General features: G+C 45.0%; 1 protein-coding gene and 1 pseudogene across 1 annotated transcript in view; one reads left to right on the forward strand and one right to left on the reverse strand.

The window, feature by feature from the left end:
* The first annotated feature begins 313 nt into the window (after positions 1-313).
* The window catches only part of LOC112114385 (copper-transporting ATPase 2-like), a 74235-nt gene continuing 50048 nt past the window's right edge, over positions 314-24500 (forward strand). Inside the window, exon 1 of the mRNA XM_026653649.2 lies at positions 314-373. The gene's annotated coding sequence lies outside the window, so the exon portion shown is untranslated. The remainder of the gene's footprint in view (positions 374-24500) is intronic.
* Positions 19843-19961, reverse strand: LOC113406872 (annotated as a pseudogene).

A 24500-nucleotide genomic window follows, 5' to 3' on the forward strand; every position in this document is an offset into this window, starting at 1 on the left:
GTTTTAGTCACTCTTTGATTGTTATTGTTGTCGTCCTTTTATTTCATCTTCCATTTTGTCTGCATTGAGAGACAATGTACACAGACCAAAGGTCAGAAATGAAATGGAATGTGAAGGTGCACTTCTGCATTCACCACAGTGAACTTCAGTTTATGGTGAGAAGACAGGAGAAGATGACGTAGTTGTAGATAAGGTGGCTCATTTTAATAGGCACAGTCATAATGTGAGCTTCTATGAATCAAACAACCCAGAAAAAAAACTTCATAACAAAAATGGAGAAAGGTCACTCATTGACAGGCTGCTCTGTCTCAGAACGGCTAAACATGCTCAGAAAGGGATTCTGAAGGGCATCCTCTCATCAGGAGCCTTGCAGGTACAGTACCCAAAGAGGGAACCAGATTTACTGAAAAGTTTATGGTTTGAAAAGATAAAAGGGCATAACAAAGCTGTGTTGTTGCTAACATAGCAGCACGCAGCTGGGCAGGAATGCCAACAACTATCTTAATGACAGTTTCCAGTATTATGAATGGGTTTTATAGTAAGTGAATAAAAAAAATTAATAACTCAATAACAAAAGAATGTGAGGCAGAAATGTGGGAATTTACAAGCAAAGACTTTTAATCTGCACTTACAAATGCTGTGTTATTAGAGTCCAGTGGCTATAGGATTCGAATTTATATATATATTTCTATTCTTTCTATTTTCAAAGTATCATTAGTGATTCGTCACAGAACAATTAGTGTGTTTTGCTGTTTATAAATTAATCTTGCACTGAATAATGGGAATGAATTCCACACCTTTCCTGTGTTGGAGAAAGTGTGAAGCTGGCTAAAGCACGGATAACAAAATCTAGTCAGTTGCAATACAGAGAATTTCTGAAGTCCTATGTGGAGCTGAAGATAAATGTCTTCATCTTCATTGTAGTATTAGCAGTGTATCACATGACAGATCCATTCCAGGTGGGTGAATCCTCATTGTCTTCAGTCTGTTACAGAGTCAAGGTTTTTCACATTTTTGAAGAGTTTTCAGTTTATTTTATGAATAGAATCACTTAGATATGTACTGATCTGTCTGCCTCCATGAAGACAGAGCAACAGCCTTTCTGTGTCATAGTTTTGGCCAGTCTTGCTCACTGAGATTCTGGAGCTGTTAGGAGTTCTCTGAGCCATGACCTGTGAGTTAGATCAGTGTCTTTCCTGACTGGGGTAAGCCAGTGGTGAAGTACCGGGTCCATTGCTGGTGGAGTGTGTCAACACATCCCTATGCAGGGAGGCTGGGTGCCTGCTGTCCTTAAATCAAGAATCATACAATAGCTGCTTTAAGAAATTATCACTTGAAGCTGATGACTTGGATCAAACTTCCCATTTGTGAAGCATCATTGAAAGGCTATAGTAGGAAAACATCAATTTCTTTAGTCATCAGAATTCCTAGAATTTGATCGTTTGGGTTTTAGGCCTGAGTTTGGGGTAGCAATGTCCATGATGATTTTATTAGATCTGTCAGGTGTCTTTGGTACTATTGATTGTAGTTTTATTGGGACATCTCTGCTTGTTAGGCGTGACTGAAGTTGGTATGGAGTACTTTCAACTGTCTATATTTGGGAAGCCTAAAAGAGTGGCTTGGGGCATTGCCGGTTTGCTCCAACAGCTCTTGTATGTGGGTCAGGCACAGTAGGGGTCAATTTCTTCTTCCTTCCTGCTCAACATGTATAAGAAGTAGCTAGGACAGGTAGTGAGGAAATGTGGAGCTGCACTACATTCAGAATACTGATGATACTCAGTTCTGTGTTCCCCTCACATCAACTACAGTTAGTGCAGTGGAACAAATAATCTAGCGTCTTTTGTCGTCGGCAGTCCCTTCAGGTCGACGATGATCTCTTTAACAGGTTTTATTTTTCATGGGTCCTTTGGTGACTGAGGAGTCCGATCATTGAGCCACAGGCTCGTTGGCAGACATTGCAGGTGGTGTTAGAAGACAAGGTTGGGCCACGATTGCTGCATGACAGTTGTCTTTCCTTTGTTTTTCTGGCATTTTTCTGCAACCAGGGCAAGGTGATTTTCCTCAAAAGTGGACATTCCCTGTCTGACAAGTCTTCGACAGTTATCCCTATCCTGGGCTGCTGTCTCCAAGTGTGTGATGTCGATGCCACATCTCTTGATGTTTATCTTGGGGGTGTCTTTAAAGCGTTTCTTTTGATCTCCCCATTTCCTTTCTCCTTTGGTGAGTTGGGCATACAGCAGTTATTTTGGTAAGTGTACATCAGGCATGTGCACACAGTGCCCGCTCCACCTCAGCTGGTGCTGGATAATCAGAGCCTCAACACTGAAGATGTTGGCCTCTCTGAGGACACTGACATTAGTGCGACAATCCTTCCACTTTATGTTGAGGATCTTCTGAAGAAAGTGCTGGTGCTGGCGTTCCAGGTTTTTCAGGTGTTTTCTGTAGGTCACCCAAGTCTCACAGCCATCAAGGAGAGTTGGGATTACCACCGCTTTATAAACTAAAAGTCTAGTATGTGTTCTGATGTTGTGATTGTTGAACCCCTGGTAAGACAGTCTGCCAAAGGCAAGGCTGGCATAGCGAATTCTGTGCTGAATCTCGACGTCTATGTCTGCCCTCTGTGGGAGATGGCTGCCACATTTTCCAGTTCATTTTTGTTGATGTAGATCTTCCTTGCTGGGTCTGATGATTGACCAGGGACTGGCTGGTGGAGAACTTTTGTTTTGCCGATGTTCAGAGTTAGCCCTAGGCTTTTGTAAGCTTCAGAGAAGCAATTAAGGGCTGTTTGTAGATCCTCCTTTGAGTGTGCAACTACAGCACAATCATCTGCATACTGGAGTTTGTTTATTGTTGCCAATATTACTTTAGTTCTGGCACGGAGACGAGAAAGGTTGAAGAGGTTGCCGTCAATCCGATATTGGATGCCAATGCCCTGTGGTAGACGGTCTTGGGTTAATGTTTTCATAGCTGCTAAGAAAATGGAGAAAAGAATGGGTGCCAGTTTTATGCCTTGTTTTATGCCAGTTCGGATGACAAAAGGCTCAGGGGTAGAGCCACTGCACAGGATGGAGGCAGTCATCTGGTTGTGGAAGAGTCTTACAATGGTGATAAATTTGCTTGGGCAGCCAAACTTTGACATGATTTTCCACGGAACCTCATGGTTGACAGAGTCGATCAATAAAGGCCATATACATCTCCTGGTGGTGTTCTTGACATTTTTCTTGGATCTGCCTGGCTGCAAAAATCATCTCGGTTGTGCCTCATGATGGTCTGAAGCTGCACTGGGACTTTGGAAGTACTTCCTCTGCAAGAGGGAGCAGGTGATTCAGTAAGATTCTAGTAAGAATCTTCCCAGCGATGGGGAGGAGGGCAATGCCTTGATAGTTGCCACAGTTGGCCTGTCTCCCTTTTTGAAAATGGTGACGATGTTAGCATTACGTAAGTCAGCAGGGGTTTCTTCTGTGCACCAGATTTGAGAAGCAGCAAGTAACGCTTGTTAGTCAATGTTTCTCCCCCTACTTTCAGTACTTCAGCTGATATGCCATCAGGACCTGGTGCTTTATTGTTCTTCATTTGTTTAATTGCTTTGCAGACCTCCTCAGGTGTTAATGGGTTGGCAAGAGTTTCCCAGATTGGGTGCTGAGGGATGGAGTCGATGGTGTCTTCAGTCACTGTCCATTCTCTATTTAGAAGCTTTTGGTAGTGTTCCTTCCAGCGCTCTTTGGATTCGTTATCTTTAAGAAGGGTACTACCATCTTCAGATCTCCAAGGAGTGAGGCCACATGACCTTGGTCCATACAGGGTCTTTGTCTCTCAAAAAAAAGCTCCACATTGTCTTCAGATGCTACCGGTGTGGTGCTCTGCTCTGTTCAATGTTGATAACAGTTGGCTGCGTGCGTGTGTTCCCTCTGTGTGCTGCCCCGGCTCTGCGCAGATCGCTGACACAGCAGACTCCAAGAGAACCCCCAATGACCACAGACTCTGATAAGGTACAAAGGCACCCGGCCAGGTTTATTGTCCAACAAAGCACAGTAATAGTTCCCCGCAGACTCTACAGGACATACTACGAATATGTGCCCCCTGACAATGGACCAGCTCAGTCAGTGGTGGGACTCTCCAATGCCCCGTAGGCCAGACAAACACGTCCACGTTGTGAACCTGCACAGTTGGGAACCGCGCCCCTGTTTTTTATCCTGGGGGTAGTTACCTGCTCTTGTAAAACCTGAATTTGTTCCCCTAGTGTCTGTTGCTTTTGTGTGCATGCCAAATGGATGGCGAGAGTGCCCTTTTTTGCTGTAGTTAACTGTTTTTGGGCAACTCCATGTGTTAATGCATCAATTCTAGGTGTAAACCCGCTTAATTTCGGTTTTTTACTTTGAAATTCTTTTTTATTCACTCCCCTGCGATCGAGTTGCAGCTCCTGTCTCCTAATGTGCTCTGTGAACTGTTCCATTTTTTCCTTCATCTGATTTACCAATTCTGTGAAAGTATTGCTTTCTACTCTTTCCTTCTGTGCACTGTGGATTTTCTTTGCTTTGTCCTCCCACCATTTGTTTTTGATTTCTCGGCTCCTCCTTCGAACTCCAGCTTTGAGCTGAGAAAGAACTTTGCTTCTGACTGGATAGTGGTTGGTTTTGCCAGTTGCAGAAAGCTTTTCTCTTCTGGTCCAAAAAGGCTGTAATCTCAATGCTGTTATTGTTGTCAAACCAGTCCCAATGGCAGCAGGTAGCAAGGCCAATGGTTTCCTCGCAAACCTCATGGATGGTCTGTTTTAGGGCTTCCTAGTCTTCTTCGACACTTGTGTTGTCATTTCCAGGTGTGCATATGGCCAGTTTTTCACTGAGGAGTGTTTGAAAGTTCTCTTGGTGCACTGAGGATTGAAGTCATTGGATGTTTTATTGCCATCTGTGTGGTTTGGATTGCTTTCTATGTTTTGCTGCAATCCTGATGGACATGACTGACCTCACCAGGTGCGTGGTCAGTCCAGCAATCATCTGCTCCTCTCATGACACGGGTGATTTAGACATCTCTTAGATCCTGTGTTCTTACAAAGACCTAGGAGGTGCCACTGTTTTGAGTGGGGGTATTGCCAAGTTGTTTTGTACTTGTTGCTTTGTCTGAAGATTGTGTTTGTGATCATAAGGTCGTGCTCTGCACATTTGCTGAGTAGAAGGATGCCATTGGAATTGGTCTTGCCCACTCCTTCCTTCCCAATGATGCTACTCCATCTCGGCCAACTCTTGCGTTAAAGACTCTTAAGAGGATTGTCTTATTTGGTTTTGGAATGGATGACAAAATTTTATCAAGGTCAGTGTAGAAAGATTCTTTCTGTTCTTCTTCAGCGTCAAGAGTTGGTGCATATGCACTGATGGTAGTGGCAAATGACTTATTGACCAATTGGATACAGAGGGTCATAAGGCGCTCATTGATGCCAATGGGGAGCTCAGTCAGGCGGCTGACTAGAAGGTTTTTGATTGCAAAGCCAACACCGGGTATTTGCCTGTCACTTGCTGGTTTTCCTTTTCCTCTTCCCTCAACTGGCCTTCATCTGCACGTCTTGTTTCGCTGTGAGCAGTGATGTCAATGTTGTACCTCGAGAGTTCTTGGGCAACAATTGCTGTTCTGCATTTGGGTCTTTCACTTTTTGATTCGTCTAGTAGGGGACGGACATTCCAAGTTGCAAGAAACATTTTTGTTTTTTGACCACATTGGGAGTGATCCCTCTGGACACGGTTATCCAGTCAGGTATGGTGGGATAGACCGGAATGTATCACTCACACATGATCGAACTAAAGGTAATGTTTCAACATATATAATCTAGTTCTTGCATAATTAGGTTGCCATATTTCAAGTTCTCAAATAGAGGACACTGATGGAGAAGAGGGAGGGGGATCTGGAAGGGCGAGGTGGGGTACAGTTTCTATTGTACAGTTTCTTTCTACCACCCTTACTTCTGCACTGCTGCTAACGGCAGCGCTGCCTTCAGAGCTGGGTGCCCAGCCAACAGCCACTGCTCTCCTGCTCCCCAGCTCTGATGGCAGCGCCGCCACCAGAAGCAACACAGAAGTAAGTGAGGCAATATCATACTTCCCGGACACTTGTTCATATGTCAAAGTCCTCCTGAATGGAGATCGGAGGACCAAAAAAGATGTCATGTCTGGGAAAATCCAGATGTATGGACCTGGTCATAGGCACTGACTCTGTGGGTGCTCCAGCCTTGGAGCACCCACGGGGAAAAAAAAATAGTGGGTGCTCAGCACCCGCCAGCAGCCCTGTGGTTCAGCTCCTCCCTCCCAGCGCCTCCCGCCCGCCACAATGTTCAGTGACATTCAGGAGGTGCTGCGGGGGAGGGGAGGAGTGGGGGCAGGAAGAGGTGGGGGAGGGAGTGGAGAGGAGGTTTGGAGGAAGGGGTGGAGTGGGGGCTGGGCCCGGGGCAGAGAGGGGGTTGACTATCACCTGGGAACTGGGGAAGTTGGCACCTCTGAACCTGGTAAACCTATGCATAATAGAATTCCAGTGTTTGTTTCCTGGATCAAGCTAAGCAATTTCTCACATAGCTAGGAGAAGTGTTGTGTTGCTAAATGTGCTGACTGAATTTGCAAGAAAATTGGAATGTAATGAGAATTAGGGGCAAAGTCACAGAATTTAATCTGCAAAAATTCCAGGAATAATATAGAGCCTCTCCAGGGCTTAATTCAGAAGACCTGTCAGTAATGAGACAGCTGTCCATGCGCCTCCTTATGCTGCTCACCGGTGGACTAGAGCACGTGTACATTCTGGTCTAACTCTTCCAGCCCCTGATTAAGACCCAAGTAGAGGAGGGAGTTCCTTTTTTAAAAACAGCAGAGTATGTGGCTGGCAAGAGCAAAGGCTGCAAACTGAAAACTGCACATTCTGCCTAATCTTCTATTTTAGGTCCGCTCCTGTTTGTGGGAGTTATAGGTCTGATTCATCGCAGAAGTTGAAAATTCCAGTATAGGGGGTGGCGAATAAGCCCCCAGGGGTTTTATGCAATAGAAAATAATCTCAGCAGCTACCAGACAGCACAACCTCCCTAAACCGCACTACAGTCACAAGATGCTCCCTATTCCAATGGAATACTCCCCTCCCCCTATAGTACTGCTTGTTTAGATATTACACAATCACTCTCTCACAGGAGGATTTTTTTCTTTTGGATCAAGCCTCAAAGAAGGCCCATGAGTATTTTCCTATGGAGTTGGTGTCATGGTTACCATCATTCTTCTCAGAGTGCGCTGCTGTCCCTTCTCGGAGTCTTGCCATGTGCACCCCCACAGGCACCAGGCCTCGGGCCTTTATCTCTCCTGGGCTGGAATTCTGTGGTTCACCCACACTTAGACCAGGACCTGGGTTTCACCCTATTGGGAACCAACCAGGAATACTTCACTAGGGCCAACTGGAGTTTGGATCCTGCAGAAATTTCTCTTTGGGAACCTGTGACAGCACCTGATTCAAATGACTCAAAAACAACTTATTCAAAACGAGGCATTATTTAGTCTTTCACCCAAAGGTACAAATGGTACAGGGCCAACATATAAAACAAGAGTCGTACACACATTTCCTTACCTATGTTTTAACCTCACTATCCATAGCTCAAGACAGGACCAACTTATTCTGCGTCTGGGTTGGGAGAAACAGCCTGCACTTTTTACAGAGTGCTTCCTCTATCGCTGAGTAAATCTTAGCAGCCTGTCAGCTTTCACAGACATGCTGGAAAGCCTCTCCCAGCTAACCCACACCTGTTCCCTTTTCTAGGGTCTTTGAGGTTTAAGAATCTCCTTTGACCCCATTGCCTTGGGAAGAGTACCCCATACCCTGGAGGGCCTGGATGGAGCCTGCTAGTTCTCCCCCCAGTTGATGGCCCAGCCATTCTTATCTTAACTCCTTTGAAGCTGTCTTATCTGTGTCATCTGTCCTGCTTGGTTCCTTACCAGCCCCTTTACAGCCTCCTTTGATTTAATCCTATGCTTCATGTCAGGTAGCAATACAAAATGGAACAAGGACACCGAGTTACATATAGTATCTATGAGAATAATGCAGATATCTCCCAGTTCACCAATGATGATGCCACATAAAACTTGTATTGTTCTATCAGTTCAGAGAACTGATAATGTTTTTGTTTCTATAGTCCCTCCTGTGGCAGCACTAAAATTGCATCTGATATAAAAGGATAAGTTTTTTTCCCCCCACCAATGTGTTAAACATTCTGCTGATTTTTTTTTTTATTTTTTTTTAAAATCACAAATTATTTGACTTGTGACTTCAGCCTTTGTGAAAGCTGCAGGGTTGGCAGCCCTAGGGACTGAAGGCACATGTAGCCATGTGTGAACTTATCACAGCGTTTTCAGGGTATTGTTAGTTAATACCTTGAGCATCTCAATGCATGTGTAGCTGGAAAGCTTGTAAATGATTTCCCATTAACTTCAGTGAGAGCAGATTTTGTCTCTGATGTGGTTTTACTTTCTCATCACAGTGAGAAAAGGCCTTTAAAAGGCTTGTCTCTGGAAACCCTGGGTGGCTAAGATGACAGAGGAATTATGCTGGCTCCCACCCTCTTCTGCAAGCGTATAAAATTTTGCATTGGAACATTTTTGAAGATACTGTAGACCAAATGCTGTGGGAGGCTGAGCCCCATTATAGCTGATCTTTAGGTAGGCCTCTGTTACTAACAACTTTCCCTCTAAATTTCCTTTGTACTGAGTGGGCTACAAACGCCATTGAACACTACATTTGTGTCCTGGGGCAAGCTTACACTTTTTTTGTTTGTTTTTTGAAGTCTTCTTACTGTACTAATTTGGGGTACATGTGAGAGGGATGTGCACAGGGGTGTATGTGAGAGGGGGTGTACACGGGGAGGTGGGTATGAGAGGGGTGTGCACAGGGTGTAGGAGTGTGCACATGTGTGTACAGGGAGCTGCCTTAAGGTGCCCCTCAGTATCATACATTAATTCTCATCACTGCCATTTGCGGGGTCCTAGAGGAAAGTGATTAGCTCTGTAGCAGGCAGCCCTAGGAGCCTGACCAGGAGTCCGTGTGTGTGGGTGGGGGGGCGCAGTGTCTGACTGCACCTCCCCTGGGTCTGGGATTTCAGATCCCCAACTTGGACGCTCTCAGGATGGGGCCCAGGCTGCAGCTTCCGCCGGCAGCAGCAATTGCTGAGTGGAAACCAACTGTGTGTCGGTGCTATGGCCCTATCAGGTCGCAGCTCCGGAGTCTCCACTGTCCTGGGATGGTACCAGGCTTTCACCTCAACTCCTGCACAAGGGGTATTCAAGTGCCTCGTCTCCTCACAGCCAGATTGAGTGTGTCCCTGAGACTGGAAACACTTCCATTCCTCCCACAGCAAGGAGACAGGCCACAGCGGGCGGGGGCAGTTCAGGGTCTTAAAGGGTCACACCATGTCCCTGCTGGGGCTGCACAGAGGAGACGTGAGTGGAACCGTTTTTGTCTTGCGTAGTGTATACAAGATTGCTGCATGGCTGTGCGTGCACACAGTTAATAGAGTACTGGTTACTAAGGCCCTCATCCTGAAATGAATTCCATGCAGTTAGATCCCTTTTACGCCCATTGAAACCAGTGGGGATCTGCTTGGGCACAGGAATCCATGCCCATGGCCGGGGGCGCTGGAACAGTTTTTATAGTGGGGTGCTGAGAGCCATTGATCCAAACTGTAAACCCTGTATATGATGGAAACCGCTTCAAGCCAGGGGGTGCAGCAGCACCCCTAGTGCCAGCACCTATGCCCATGGAGCTCTTTGCAGGATTGGGGCCTAAGACTCTGGAGAAAAATGTGTATTTTATTAGTTCCTAAATTCAGTGCATGCAAATAACTTGATAAGATAAAGCCACTGGTCGGTAATCAAACACCGAAAAATTGAAGTAATTGCATGCAAGTATAGTCATATGACAGTCATGTGGCCTTTAATACTTGGTTGTACAATTGAGTGCTTTCTTTGCTCACTGTGTGCATTACAATACTGTGAACTTAGGCATTTCTACAGGGATGCACTCTTAGCTTCCAAAATGCATGGGACTGTATGTAACAGGAGGAGTTTTAGTTCATTTGAGTACACAGTAAGTTGTTTTTTTACATATATATCTTTTGACTGTGCATTACAGCTGCTTATTGTATAATTGTTGTTAGCTACATAGCATCATGAGTATACATAGCATCGTGCAGAAAGCAAACTGTGCCATTTAAGAAGCTCTTTGCTCCGAAGGGCTTATAGTTTAAGGCCCACACTGGGACAGTACAGAACAATACAAAACCAAGGACAGAGAAGTGGGTGTGTAAAATGTAAAATGAGAACTGTGTATTTAGGAAGAAATTTAGCTGGTGTGGTTTTTAGTAGTATGTTGTGATTATGTTAAGTTACTGAACACAATAAATGCTGGTAAAAATAATTTTTTTTAGTCAGGCTTATTTAGAGACAGATTCTACTTCTAGCTGAGCCAGAGTAAATCTGAAGTAAGTTGAACTGAAGCCAATGGAGATATTTGGGGCTAAGGACATGTGTACAGTACAAACTTTTGCTGATGCAAGTTATGTTGGCATAAAGCCACTGTATATTGCTTGTGCATGTGCATTCTTGGCTCCTCGCATTACTCACCAGGAGTGCTTGTTTTGATGCACAGTGCGGTGCGTCATGGGTAGGTATCCCCGTGTCCAACTTGCCGCCATCTAGTGCACTGTCTGTTGGGAAGTTTTGACAATGCATTGTGGGGCAGAAACACAGGGGTGACTGGGACTCTGGGCTCAAGTTCCAATCATGCAACTTTCTCCACCTTATTATGCCATCTCTATCCCATAATTTTCACACCTATTTTTAAAATCCCATGAACCTCAAACTGGAGGGGGGGCAGGCCCCCCTGGGGGACACAGCATGTATTCTGGGAGGGTGAGAAGCTTTAGGGGGAAAAAACGTACTGCGCACATTTTACCCACAGCAACAAATAATATTCATGTCCATTTTAGTTATACACACTGACCTGTGAGAGCCATAGTTGATGTGTATATGTTAAGCTGTGATTGTCCTTACTGTCCCCTGGTGTGGAGTGGTGGGGTAGGGATGCAGCCCTGATGCCATGTGGAATGGTGGGGCTGGTGTAGAGAGGTGCTATACTGGACTTCTGCATGGACTGCAAAGGGAGGTGAGCCTGTGATTGTTGAACCTGTAGGTCCACAAGAGCCTGCAGCTTGCTGCTGAAGAAACCCCATTATGTCCTGGTGCATCTCCCACTCCTCTTCCTGCTGGGACACCGGGGCTTTTCTCTTCTCCACTCTTTCCTCCTCCGTACAGTCTGTAGTGTTCATCCTCCAGGCCCTCTGCTCATGGTCTGATGCAGCACTGGCTTGCAGGATCTTGCTGAACATGTCATCCCGAGTCCTCTTCTTTCTCCTCTTTATCTAGATTAGGTGTTCCACAGGTATGGAGGGGGAACTCCTCAAGGCTACAATGGCAGCAGCTACAGATAAAACACACAGAGGTACCGCTGTCAGTGTAGTACAACGGAAAGTGAAAGTTAAGATGCAGAACTCCCTTCCCTTGCTCCCCTAAAGTGTTAAATAAGATGTACTTATTGACACTTCTGCTTCTGAGTGCTTGTGCACGGCACCACTCACAGCACCAGCCACGGGGAGCATGGCCCTCTGTGGTGAGGAAATTGAAGAGGGGATTGCTAGGTTATATGAAACTATGAGCATAGGGCAATGGTAGCATTGAACATTGGCACCATTTTCTGCAAGTGATAGTGCTTTTAGCTGGTATCTCACTTCTGAGGGTAACAAAGGCACAGAGAACGCAGCTGCTACTAGCGTCCAAAGCTTTCTGGGTCTATATGTTGGTAGCCTGTGTACTGAAAAAAGCAACAGAGAGTCCTGTGGCACCTTTAAGACTAACAGACGTATTGGAGCATAAGCTTTCGTGGGTGAATGCCCACTTCGTCGGATGCATGTCACATGCATTCACCCACGAAAGCTTATGCTCCAATACATCTGTTAGTCTTAAAGGTGCCACAGGACTCTCTGTTGCTTTTTACAGATCCAGACTAACACGGCTACCCCTCTGATACTTGTGTACTGAAATGGTCCCGGCCGAAGTTATCACTGACAGGAGTGGGAAAGTGTCCTGGTGTGGATGAAGAAATAAGGTGGCCATCCCTAGAAACCTTCGGGACTGGATTACAGATTATTTCTGTGAAAGCTTCATTGTGATCTCTCAGAAGGATTCAGGGAACATCCCTGCGAACGTAAACAAACTGCTCTGCATGCCACCTCTCCTCCCCTGCTAAATCTAGAGGGGAATAAAAAGCAGATAACTCTACTTCTTTTTATTGTACCACTACCTCTTCTAGTATGAGTAAGTTAATGAAAAGTCAATAGCTGTGTCCTGTTAAGTTGGGGGCACCATCACTGTAATGGGAAATAAATTTACACACTTACCTGAGGTTCTTTCCCCTGCACTGGGCTCACCTGTGCTCGACTGCTGGGACTGACTGGACTGTGGTGGAGCCTCAAACAGCACTGGCTCACTGCATAGTTGGATTCCCCCTGTCATTTGTCCCCCATCCTCCTCCTCTTCCTCGTCCTCACAGTTCATAGCAGGAGCCTGTGACTTGGGCTCCTTGGAGGTATCCATGGTTGTCTTTGGGGTGGTGGTGGTGTCTCTGCCAAGTATTGCATGTGGCTCTTTGTAAAAATGGCAGGTCTGTAGCTTGGCATCAGATCCCTGTTGGTTTCCCTGGCCTTTTCCTTGGTTTTCACACGGCACTGTTGCTGATCCCTGTTGTACCCCTTCTTTTGCCTCCCCCATGCCATCTGCTCATAGATGTCCATGTTTCTGTGGCTGGTCCATAGTTGTGCTTGCACAGCCTCTTCTCTCCACTGCCCCAGGAGATCCAATATCTCCTGTCTGCTCCAAGCCAAAGCATGTCTGGAGCATGTAGCCAGCCTGGTCAGCTGGGCAGTTGCACACAGCAACTAGGTGTGTTTGCTAAGCTGGACAATCAGGAAAAGACATTTCAAAAATTCGTGAGGTTGTAAAGCAGGGGTGGGCTTCTGGTCTCTGTGAACGCTTGGCAGCTGAGTTCACAGTTATGACCGGAGCGGTCAGTATCTGGCATTGTGGGATGGCTGCTGGAGGACTGTTAGGATTGACATAGGTAATGTAATTGGCACAGGTTCTGTAATTTTCACTCCATGCATCTGAAGAAGTGAGGTTTTTTACCCACGAAAGCTTATGCCCAAATAAATCTGTTAGTCTTTAAGGTGCCACTAGACTCCTTGTTGTTTTTATAGGTAATGTAGTGTCTACATTTGTGCTGCATTGCCCTCTGTGCATTAACCCTGGCTCAGTGCCTCTCGGGCAGGTGGTGTTACTATGTCGGCATAATGGAGAGCTGACATCAATGGGTGGCAAATTTAAGAGTAGATACATGCATAACTAGGTCAACGCAAGGCAGCTTACATTGACCTAAGTTTGTAGTGTAAACCAGGCTTTACAGTGTATATCTGAGAGCAGAAGTTGGCCTTTGTTTATGATCAGGAGATGCAATAAGAAGTTAAACAATTTGTGTCTACACAGGATTTTGGTGAAAGATTCCTATTAAAAAAAAAAGTTCAATTCTGTTAACATAGAATTTAAAAGACCTGATCCTGAAGCCTTTGCTAACGTAAGTTATTCTTATTCAAGGTGTCCCATTTGTACTCACCTGGTTGGGTAAAAGGCTCAGCAGTTAGGTTTCAATTCTATGAGGTGCAGAGTGTCTTCACTAATTAATGCTTGATCTGTTCTGCTAAACTGTCACTCAACAGAACAAAGGTTTTTGAGGGGGGAGGTTGCTAGTTTTTTGGGGGAGGAGATATTTTGAGGGGAACAGGAATGTTTCACACCAATCCAGTGTAGGTACAGGTTTGAATTCCCCACTTATATCTGTCCCCTTTGCACTAATCAGGAGGTGCAAAGGAGCTAGAAAGTGGCCACAGAGCTGGCCTGCAGAGAATTCCCTTTTGTTAGTGCAGGTGTGCCATATCTGGGCCCTGCACCTCTCTTTCCCCTCCCTCCCTCCATCCACCATGGGTGCAGGTTCAATTAAGGACTCTGCATCTGCATTTGTGATATAAATTAGAGGTGCTAGGAAGCAGCTCACTGAACTCCCAGACCAGGTTACAAGACACACACCTTCCCTTCTCTTGCATCGAGCAAAGCTGAGGCACTGGAGGAAATCTACCCTCTAAACTAGTTAATCCCAGTATTTCAACAGTGTAACACTTCAGTTTCATTGGGGGTTGAGGGCAGTGAGGCACCGCAGGATCGAGCCGTTCTACTGAATTGCAGAATGCAAAGGTTTTGACTAAAAATGACTTGGGAGGAAAAGGGAATTGTCCCTCTTCCGCAGAACAGAGCTAGGTGAACTTTGGAAAATTCATTGCTTCCCTGAGAATTGGACACTGTATCAGTTTGGAGGGGGAGGGGGTTGTTTCCCTTTTCCCAAGCTTGCGACGTGTTTAACTCTTCAGACTCAGATTTCCTAAAAGATGTCTCTGTGTGGTCATTCAGTCAATCAATTCTATTTTGTAGTGAGCTTTTGCTTTCATAAACTAATATGTACATAGCAGCAAATATCCTGGGTGTATAAAATCATTATCAGGAACATTCACGTGAAACTAGTTTCAAGTCAAATATTTGATGTAATACGTGTGCTTCAGGGACTTGCTCGGTATTGTTGTTTTTTGTAGGAACTGCAAGATGTTCGTTGAGGAGCCTGTTTTTATGAGTAGATGTCTTGCTTAAAACTAGTGGCTGCTTCTGCAGAAGTTAACTAACTATGCTAATACATTCATCCCTATCTGTTACTTCAGCACTACCCAGTATATACTGTCAGTTGCTATGTGACACATAGCAACCCAGTTTCTGCACACAGTTCTACCAGCAATGATGGTGAAAAGTTTTTTTTTTTCCCATTCATCTTTTACAACCCTACATACAGAACCAATTGTAATATATTAATGTGCAGGATGATTTGTGGTGCCATGAAAATATATGGCCTCTAACAAGCTGGGACTCCATTATAGCCCAAGTCTTTTCACTAAGGATTTCTCCTCATTAGGAGCTAATGGGGCATGGATCAGTATTCATGTTGCACTCCCCATCAGTACCTGGCCCAGGTTGAGGAAGCTAATATCCAACCAGTGGACCAAATTTGGTGATGAATCCTGCTCACGTGCCGCCTGAGGCACGTTGCACATACGCTAAAAAGAAGATTAAACAAATAAACAGTCACATTAAGCAAGCTCTTAGCTTCGTTGGTTTATAGTTATTACATACTAATACTAGATTGTACCTTATCTTGGTCTATTTTTGATTAATATGTTGTCATGATTCCTAGCCCAGAGAAGAAACTAATCGTTTACAAAAATATTATACAGTATGTGATGCCTTGCTCAGGTCACCTAGAACTGTGAACTGCTGCGTTCACAGGCGCCGACTTTTCAAAGTGCCACAGGGTACTCCATCTCTGGCTCTGCCCCAGGTCCCACCCCCACTCCACTCCACCTCTTCCCCAAGGCCCCACCCACACCCCTCCTCTTCCTGTCCCTGCTCAACCCCCACCCCGCTTCTTCCCGCCCAGTTCCTCCCCCGAGCACACCGTGTCCTCGCTCCTTCCCCCTCTCTTCCAGCCTCCTGCACACTGCGAAAGAGCTGGTTGCAGCGGGTGGGAGGTGCAGGGAGGAAGGGGGAGGCGCTGATCCACGGGGCCTGCTCACAGGCAGGAGGCACTGGGGGGGGTGGAGGGTAGCTGATATGGGGGCTGCCAGTGGCTGCTCACCACCCACCATTTTTTCTCCGTGGGTGCTCCAGCCCCAGACCACCCATGAAGTTGGCACCTATGGCTGTGTTACCACGCTGCCACAACAAGAGTGAGCTTTGCTGCTTCTAAGCTATGAGTCAGTCATAGAGGTCATGGATTCCGTGATTTTTATGAGACCTCTGTGACTTAATGAAAATTCCAGTAATTCATCCCCACAGCGGCGGGGCTCAGGCTTCAATAAATCCATGGTTTATTGTTTATTGTCTGTATCCTGTCCGTGACTTTTAATAAAAATACCTGTGCCAAAATCATAGCCTTAACTATGAGTCATCGCCCTACCACACCAGGTTGTCTCCCTTGCTAGCAAACTCCTCAGGACTCTGCCAGTCCAAACCTTGCCTTGCAGGTCAGTGAACCCCAGTTCCCAAATTCCCCAAAGAGGTTTTTCTGCTGTGTCCAGTTTCTCTCAATGGACCCTCACAGAAGTTATCAAGTTTGCTGTCTCCAGAGAGACAGAACACACGCCAGCCTGTTAGTTTGGTTGAGGATTTTATCCTTCAGCACTGAGGTGTTTTCTGTAATAAAACAAAACTAAGTTTCAAGAGGCAGGAAGGCTTCCTGAGGGTACAGTCTCCATCAATATTAAATGGCTATCTTCCCTCACTTGCTTGCCTAATGGCTTTGTTGTACTTTTCTTGTTAATGTGCTTTTCATTGCCTTTGTCTCACCTTGCTTAATTTATAGTGGAGATGCAGTCAAGCCTGCAAAACAACATTCCTTTGTCTAGGACAAGATGGAGTTAGGCACTGCCTGCCAAACACATTTTAGGAACGTATTTCCAGCACACATCCATAATTCTTTATACATCACTTGTACATATGTGACGAAGTGGGAATGTTCTTAATGTTTTCTCTGAATACTGTGTGTGCCTCAGTTTCCCCTATGTATTACTCAGATATCTAGGTGGTAGGATAAGGGTATGTGATCATTGCAGAGACCCCTAGAGGGCATGGGTGACTGCCAACTGGCTGCCTGGACACAGAGAATGGTCAGCTCGCTGTATACTGGCAACTGATGGCCGGAGCCTGTCCTCTGCAAGGAGCCAGCCGAAGGGGTTGGAGAACAAAGAGACCAGGTGACCTGCTTGCCTAGGAAAGAGACAAAGCATGGCAGTGGGGCTGCTGAGTGTGACTGAGGCTGGGCTGTTGGAAGGATACTCCTGGGGGGATTCTGCGCCTATGCGGGGGCACAGAATTCATATGGCCTGCATTTTTCTGTGCCCCCTGCGCAGAAAAACGCAAAAAAAAATCTGCTGGGGGACATGCGCCTCTTCCCCAGAAGCCCAGACAGCTTATCTGTTTCGGTGTGCCTGGAGCAGCCTCAGAGACAGGGGTGCGGCCTGGGCGTGCATACCTGCGTGATCACCGTCGGGGGGGGGGGGGGGGGGGGGGGGGGGGGGGGGGGGGGGGTAGGGCCGGGTGTACGTGCGTGCCAACAAGCGAGAGAGAGAGAGAGAGACTCTGTCCCTCTTTGCGACTGCAGCTCCCTGGCGTGTAAGGGTAGGGCTTTTTATTATGCACGAGGTAGGCTAGAGGCACAAATGAAGCAGCCTGCCTGAGTTAATTGATCTCATTCTCTGAGGCACAAATGTAGCACCCTGACTGTGTAGTAAAGTTGTTAAAGTTGCTGTTGATGGTTAATTGATCTCATTCTCTGAGGCAGAAATGTAGCAGCATGCCTGTTGTTCCTATTGTTAGTTAACTGTTCCCATTCTCAGTCAATTCCCCCAGGAGCATTAAAACCGATGAAAGTTTTAAGGCTCCAACATTGCCAGAGTGATGTAAAGGAGTCTTATTATAAACAACAGTAAGAAATCCTCAGCTAGGAAGATCTCTGTGATTTCTCACTTTTTTCCTGTGCCAAAGTGGCACAATGGGGTTAGATTACAGCTCAGGATTTATTTTACTTACCCGTTTAAAAAAAAAAAAGACTTTGAGGGCAAATAAAACATTTACCAAGCAGTCAATAAAATGTCAGGACAATCAGAACCGAGCACTTCCCAGAATATCCAGCCGGGTCCAGGACAATGATTAGCAAAACTGTATGACTTTCATGTGTGAAAGTCTGAGCAATTTAAAATGACATTCAATTCCCCCCCACGCCTCCGTTTGGTGTTCTGTAATATAAATTTAAATGAAAATCCAGGATTGTAAGTGGAATGCAGAGTATTAGTTACCAAGTGTTTTTCACTTAACTTTCATGTGTTTAGGAAATGCTGAATAGTTATTGTGACTTTTTTCTGTATTGTAGTTTAAATAAATTACCAAAACAATTGAAATGGGTGTGATTATATTGCATTAGTTTGACAAAAAAAAAATGCAGAATTTTGCATTTTTTGCCGCAGAATCCCCCCAGGAGTAGAAGGAGTTAGTCTGCTGGTTTGGGACTCAGGGAGAGACCTCTGGGCTCTGGATCCTCCCTCCCCAAGATGGACTTTGCTGTAACTTCCTGCTTTCTATGCTAACAAGATCTGTTCTACACCATGTTCCCATTGACTATTAAACCCTTCTGTTTTCCAATGCTGGCTGAGAGTCACTGCTGACTGCGGAGGTGGGGTGCATGGCCCTTTTTGGAACGGTGTAAGCAGTGGTGCAAGTAGAAATCATTTCTTGCCGGTACTGCACTCAAGGGAGGGACACAAGGGGGGGGGGGCACGTGACCTTCCCATGTGACTCCTCCATGCCCCAGCCTGGGGCCCCCACGCTCTCCTCGTCCCCTCCAACACCACCCCCCTTTGTATATGCAAGTATTAACATGCTTAACTACTTACTTTCCCCCCAAATATGTAGTATTCAGTCTGTTTATACAGAATATGGGAGTTGAGTGAGGAGCCATTTCAGCATATGTCTGACTTATTTAAAGACAATTTTTAAGTAGAACTGTATCCTAAACTGCTTTATGGTATTGTACCCAAACATTGCATTTCAATGGGGGATTCAACTTCCTTTATAGGAACAGCCTCCTGAAACTCTTACCAGTCCACAAAAGTGGTCCATAGTCATGCAAATAGTCCCATTGTCTTCAATGGGATTGATCAAATGATTAAGGGTTTACAGAATTAGGTTCCAAGTTTGTAAATTGTTCTGGACAAAACTAACAATGCCTGAGCTGTCAGATCAGAAGGAGCTTCATTCGAATAAAGGTGGGCAGATGTGTCTTAGCTCCATTGCATACATCACACAATAATATTAATGACCCGTGTGTTACCAGTTTGCATATGACACCTTACGTGACATCTTTTAGATACAGTTTTTGACAACAGTGAGCTGTGGCCAGGCGTATGTAAAACCTGATGAGTTATGGTACGGTGTGCCCTCGGCCAGTTGGCATCTGCGGGGCTCCGGGTCACAAGTATGTGACTTAAACAGCAAATGTCATATGGCCCAATTGTTCTCATGTGGATTATTCTTATAGGGACTATAAACTCTGTACACTTGCACTTCTGCAGTGTCCTTTGCACTGTTCCATCAGAGGGCTCCCTGCTTCTACTAGCTGCTCTGGCAGAATTGGCAGTGGATTTGAACCATAGATCAAGAGAGAGCACGGGGGGAGAAATTTGCCAAAGCAAGAGCCATCCTCAGGGAGGCTCGGTAACTCTGTGCTGCCTTCTGGCCTATGCTCCCTTTCAGAGCAACACTGCCATGGGCTGTCCCTGACCCACCTCAGTGGGTGGGTTGCATAATTCAGAGTGGGAGGCTTTCCAGCCATAAGAATGACACTCACAACACTAACACCCACTTTTCCTCAATAAACCTCTACAGAAAAAAAAAATGAGTTAAACATCAAAAGCAAACACCTTGCCCTAAGCAGAACTTTAATCCCGAAAAGGAAGATATGCTAGAGACTCCATGAAATCCACTCATAGAATCATAGAACGTTAGGGTTGGAAGAGACGTCAGGAGGTCATCTAGTCCAACCCCCTGCTCAAAGCAGGGCCAACCCCAACTAACTCAGTGCCTACAGCACCTGGGATTCCCAGGTGGTCACCCATCCAAGTACTAGCCAGGCCCAGGACGGTTTACCTTCCGAGACTGGACAGGACCGGAGACGTTTGGTCCGGTATGGCCGTAGGCCACTATAACATTGCAACTGCTATTGACTTTATGTGCAAGGTGCTCAGATACTGTGGTAATAAAACCCAAAAACAGATGCATAGATAGAATGAGTTTCTGTGAAGTTTTTCTTCTTTTCCATCCATGGAGATAGAGAGGATGATTTGGCCCATGCTAGTGACAGATGTGAGTCACATCATTTAATGCACTGCTGGAAGTGCTGAGATACAATGGCAATGAATGTGTTAAGAACCTATATAGAACAGAATTTGGAAAAATCACATTGCTGCTATTAACTTCTCTTGTTACATGCATAGAGTTTATTTCCAGTAGTTGGCAGCATAAGATAGCAAAAAGGAAGAGATAAAATAAATTTGTCTTGATCTTGCTTTTACATGCATCTAGTTCCGCTGGATTGTTCAACATATTGGCTTGTTATATTTTAGAAAAAAAGTGTTCACAATGCAAATGCAAGGTGGTGTTATAGCTGTCTTTTTTGAAACAAAGATATCTGTGCTGTATATAACTGAAATAGATTTTATTACATTGGGATTTATGCAGAGATTCCACAACTTGACTGGGATTAGGCATTGGTTATAGAACTAAGAAACTGGGGTCTTGAGTCTAACACTAAAAATGTATAGCAAATTCCTTACCAACTTGTGGAGTGAAGGTAGGCTGTGTTATGTGTGCATGTCTGGCTCATATTGCTACATAGTGAATGTGGGTGGCTCCCATCAGGTGCGCCTTAAGGGTGAAATTACCCCTATGCAGAGGGCCGGCACAAGACTTCTGCCCCACTTAAGCCCCACATGAGGCATAGGCTTTATGCTGGCAATCTGCACAGGGTAAATTTCATTAAAATTAGGCTGGGCTTCACAAGAGCCATTATTGGCTTGCCAGCTATTGGTAGAGCCATTACCACTCACCCCTTTAATTTAATAATCTGCTGAACCAGACATCCCATTTAATTAAAATAAAAAATAACCCTGTGTGATGGATTATCACCCCGAGGATGCTGTCTGGAAGCCATGAGAAACTGCTGTGCCCCCTCTAACCACTCAGTTGGACTGGCCCTGTTCACACTGCTTTCCTTGGTTGGAGATGCAGCCAGCTCACCCAGGCCCTGTTATCACCCAACATGACAGTTGGTGGCACCACACACTCAAACTGGGCTACCTGAGTGCCAACAGCAGACGCCAGCCAGTTTCCCACCTCTCCAGGCACGCACCCTCCTCTGGAGTATAAATCCAAAATTATATTGTCTTGCACTGCACAGGGATCTGTAAGCTCATTAGTATGTCCGCCTCTCCCTCAGTGTGGAGAGGAATATGCACACTTGGGGTAACTAAGCTGAGATTTTCCCCCAGACACTTTACTTAAAGGTACACTGGTTTAGGTTAAAATATAAACAAGTTTATTAACTACAAAAGATAGATTTTAAGTGATTATAAATGATAGCAAACAGATCAAAGCAGATTATCTAGTAAATGAACAAAACCGCAATCTAAGCCTAAAATACTAGGAAGATAGGATATGAATTAGCAAATTCTCACCCTGTCTGACGATACAAGCAGGCTTGCAGCTTCTTAAGGCACAAGCTGTATTTTCTTTGCAGCTTGGGATCCCCTCCCCCGTTACTAGTTTTTTCTTTCGGAGCTTCTCTCAGGTGTTGAGTTGTGAGGGAGTGAAGAACAACCGATGATGTCACGCCCGGCCTTATATAGCTTTAGCACAGGACGGGAACACTTTGTTCCCAGCTCAGTTCCCAGACCAGCTTGTGGAAAAACACTGGTACCCAAAATGGAGTCCAGAGTCATGTGGGCTGGTCACATGCCCTTGCAGTGTCATAGCAGCCATTACTTACAGGTTGTCTGGAGCATTCTCAGGAAGGCTCACCAAGGGGAGATAGGCTTCTCCTAGGGCCTATTGTTTACCCTAATGGCCCTGAATGGACCTTCACAACCAGTTGTTTAGACTGGCAGCATCTTGCCTAGTCGGTGTCACCCAGGTGTGACTACATGTGAAATACAGATACATAATCAATATCCATAACTTCAGATACAAAAATGATACATGCATGCAAATAGGATAATAGTCAGTAAATCATAACTTTTCCAATGACACCTTATATGACTCATCTTGTACAAAATGCATCATAATTATCATAATCATATAATATCACTATGAAGAATATGGGGTACAGTGTCACACCCTATATTTCATTTACCTATTCAAAACAAGACAACAGACAAGTTGTTGTCATGCTCTCTGGAGTGGCTCTCAACTCAGGGCAGACTGTCAAGAAGCAGGGCAGAGATCCCGAACTGGCTGTGTTCTATAATTAAGTGTCACCAACTCAGTAACAAATGTGAACTCCTAACACACTAAAACAGTCTTACCATGGCGTCACAGATAGTCCACTTGGGCATTCCAATCTATCCTTCTTGCCACCCAGGCAAGCTGGATCCAGTGATGGTGGTTATACACCAAACATTTGGTTGTTCCCAATCCCAAGAGACCAGTCACTTGCCTCAGGTCAATTTATACATTATATCTCACACCAAACACAAAACTTGTAGCCAATCCTACAGTAAACTAACTAAGGATTTAAGTATCAGAGGGGTAGCCGTGTTAGTCTGAATCTGTAAAAAGCAACAGAGGGTCCTGTGGCACCTTTAAGACTAAGAGAAGTATTGGGAGTATAAGCTTTCGTGGGTAAGAACCTCACTTCTTCAGATGCAAGTAATGGAAATCTCCAGAGGCAGGTATAAATCAGTGTGGAGATAACGAGGTTAGTTCAATCAGGGAGGGTGAGGTGCTCTGCTAGCAGTAGAGGTGTGAACACCAAGGGAGGAGAAGCTGCTTCTGTAGTTGGATAGCCATTCACAGTCTTTGTTTAATCCTGATCTGATGGTGTCAAATTTGCAAATGAACTGGAGCTCAGCAGTTTCTCTTTGGAGTCTGGTTCTGAAGTTTTTTTGCTGTAAGATGGCTACCCTAACATCTGCTATTGTGTGGCCAGGGAGGTTAAAGTGTTCTCCTACAGGTTTTTGTATATTGCCATTCCTGATATCTGACTTGTGTCCATTTATCCTCTTGCGTAGTGACTGTCCAGTTTGGCCAATGTACATAGCAGAGGGGCATTGCTGGCACATGATGTAACCAAGCCACCCCTTAATCTTTTCTTTAAGATACATAGATTGATCTCCTTAAGTGTATAAGGCATATTGTCTAATTCTCTAATTGTTCTCATGGCTCTTTTTTGAGCCCTCTTCAATTTATTAACATCCTTCTTGAATTGTGGGTACCAGAACGGAATCCAGTATTCCAGCAATAGTTGTAACAGTGCCAAATACAGAGGTAAAATAACCTTTCTACTCCTACTTGAGATTCCTCTGCTTATGCATCCAAGGATCGCATTACCCCTTTTGACCACAGTGACACACTGGGAGTTCATGTTGAGCTGATTATTCTGGGAAGCCGGGACTGTGAAAAAGATTTGGGGGTAGCAGAGGATAGCGTCCCCTATCCTGTCAGTATGGCCTATGCTCTTTGTTCCTACATGTACACATTTAGCCATATTAAAACGTATATTGTTTGCTTTTACCCAATTTACCAAGTAAACCAGATTATTTTGAATCAGTGATCTGCCCTCTTCATTAGTCCCCTCTCCCCCAATTTCAATGTTGTCTGCAAACTTTATTAGTGATGACACAATATTTTATCAATGACCTGGAATAAGAGTTAAATAGCATCTGGCCAAGAACAGATCACTGAGAAACCCCACTGGAATCGCACCTACTTGATGTTGATTCCTATTTACAATTACATTTTGAGACCTGTCAGTGATCTTGTTTTTAAACCATTTAATATGTGCCATGTTAACTGTATATACACCTCTACCTCGCTATAACGCGACCCGATATAACACGAATTCGGAAATAACGCGGTAAAGCAGCGCTCCGGGGGGGCAGGACTGCCCACTCCGGCGGATCAAAGCAAGTTAGATATAACGCAGTTTCACCTATAACGCGGTAAGATTTTTTGGCTCCCGAGGACAGCGTTATATTGGGGTAGAGGTGTACTTCTAGTTTTTAATCAAAATGTCATGCAGTATGAAGTCAAATGACTTGCAGAAGTCTATTATGTTCTTTATCAACCAAACTTGTAATTTCATCAAAAAATTTCAGGTTTGACAAGATCTATTTTTCATAAACCCATGTGAGCTGGAATTAATTATATTTCCCTCCTTTAATTCTTTATTAAAAGAAGCTCATGTCAGCCACTCCATTATCTTGCCTGGGATCAAGGTCAGGCTGTCAGGCCTATTACCCAGGTCATCCCATTTACTCTCTTAAAAAATTGTCACAATATTAGCTTTCTTCCAGTTTTCTGGAATTTCCCCAGTGCTCCAAGACTTATTGAAAATCTCTGTTAATGGTCCAGCTAGCTACTCAGCTCTTGGATGCAAGTTATCTGGACCTGCTGATTTTAAAATGTCTCACTTTAGAGGATATTAAGAAGAAGCCACTAGAGATACTAGTGGAATGGAAAGAG

The sequence above is a fragment of the Terrapene carolina genome, unplaced genomic scaffold (genome assembly GCF_002925995.2).
Source record: "Terrapene carolina triunguis isolate 2854851 unplaced genomic scaffold, T_m_triunguis-2.0 Scaffold142, whole genome shotgun sequence".
Lineage (NCBI taxonomy): Eukaryota > Metazoa > Chordata > Testudines > Emydidae > Terrapene > Terrapene triunguis.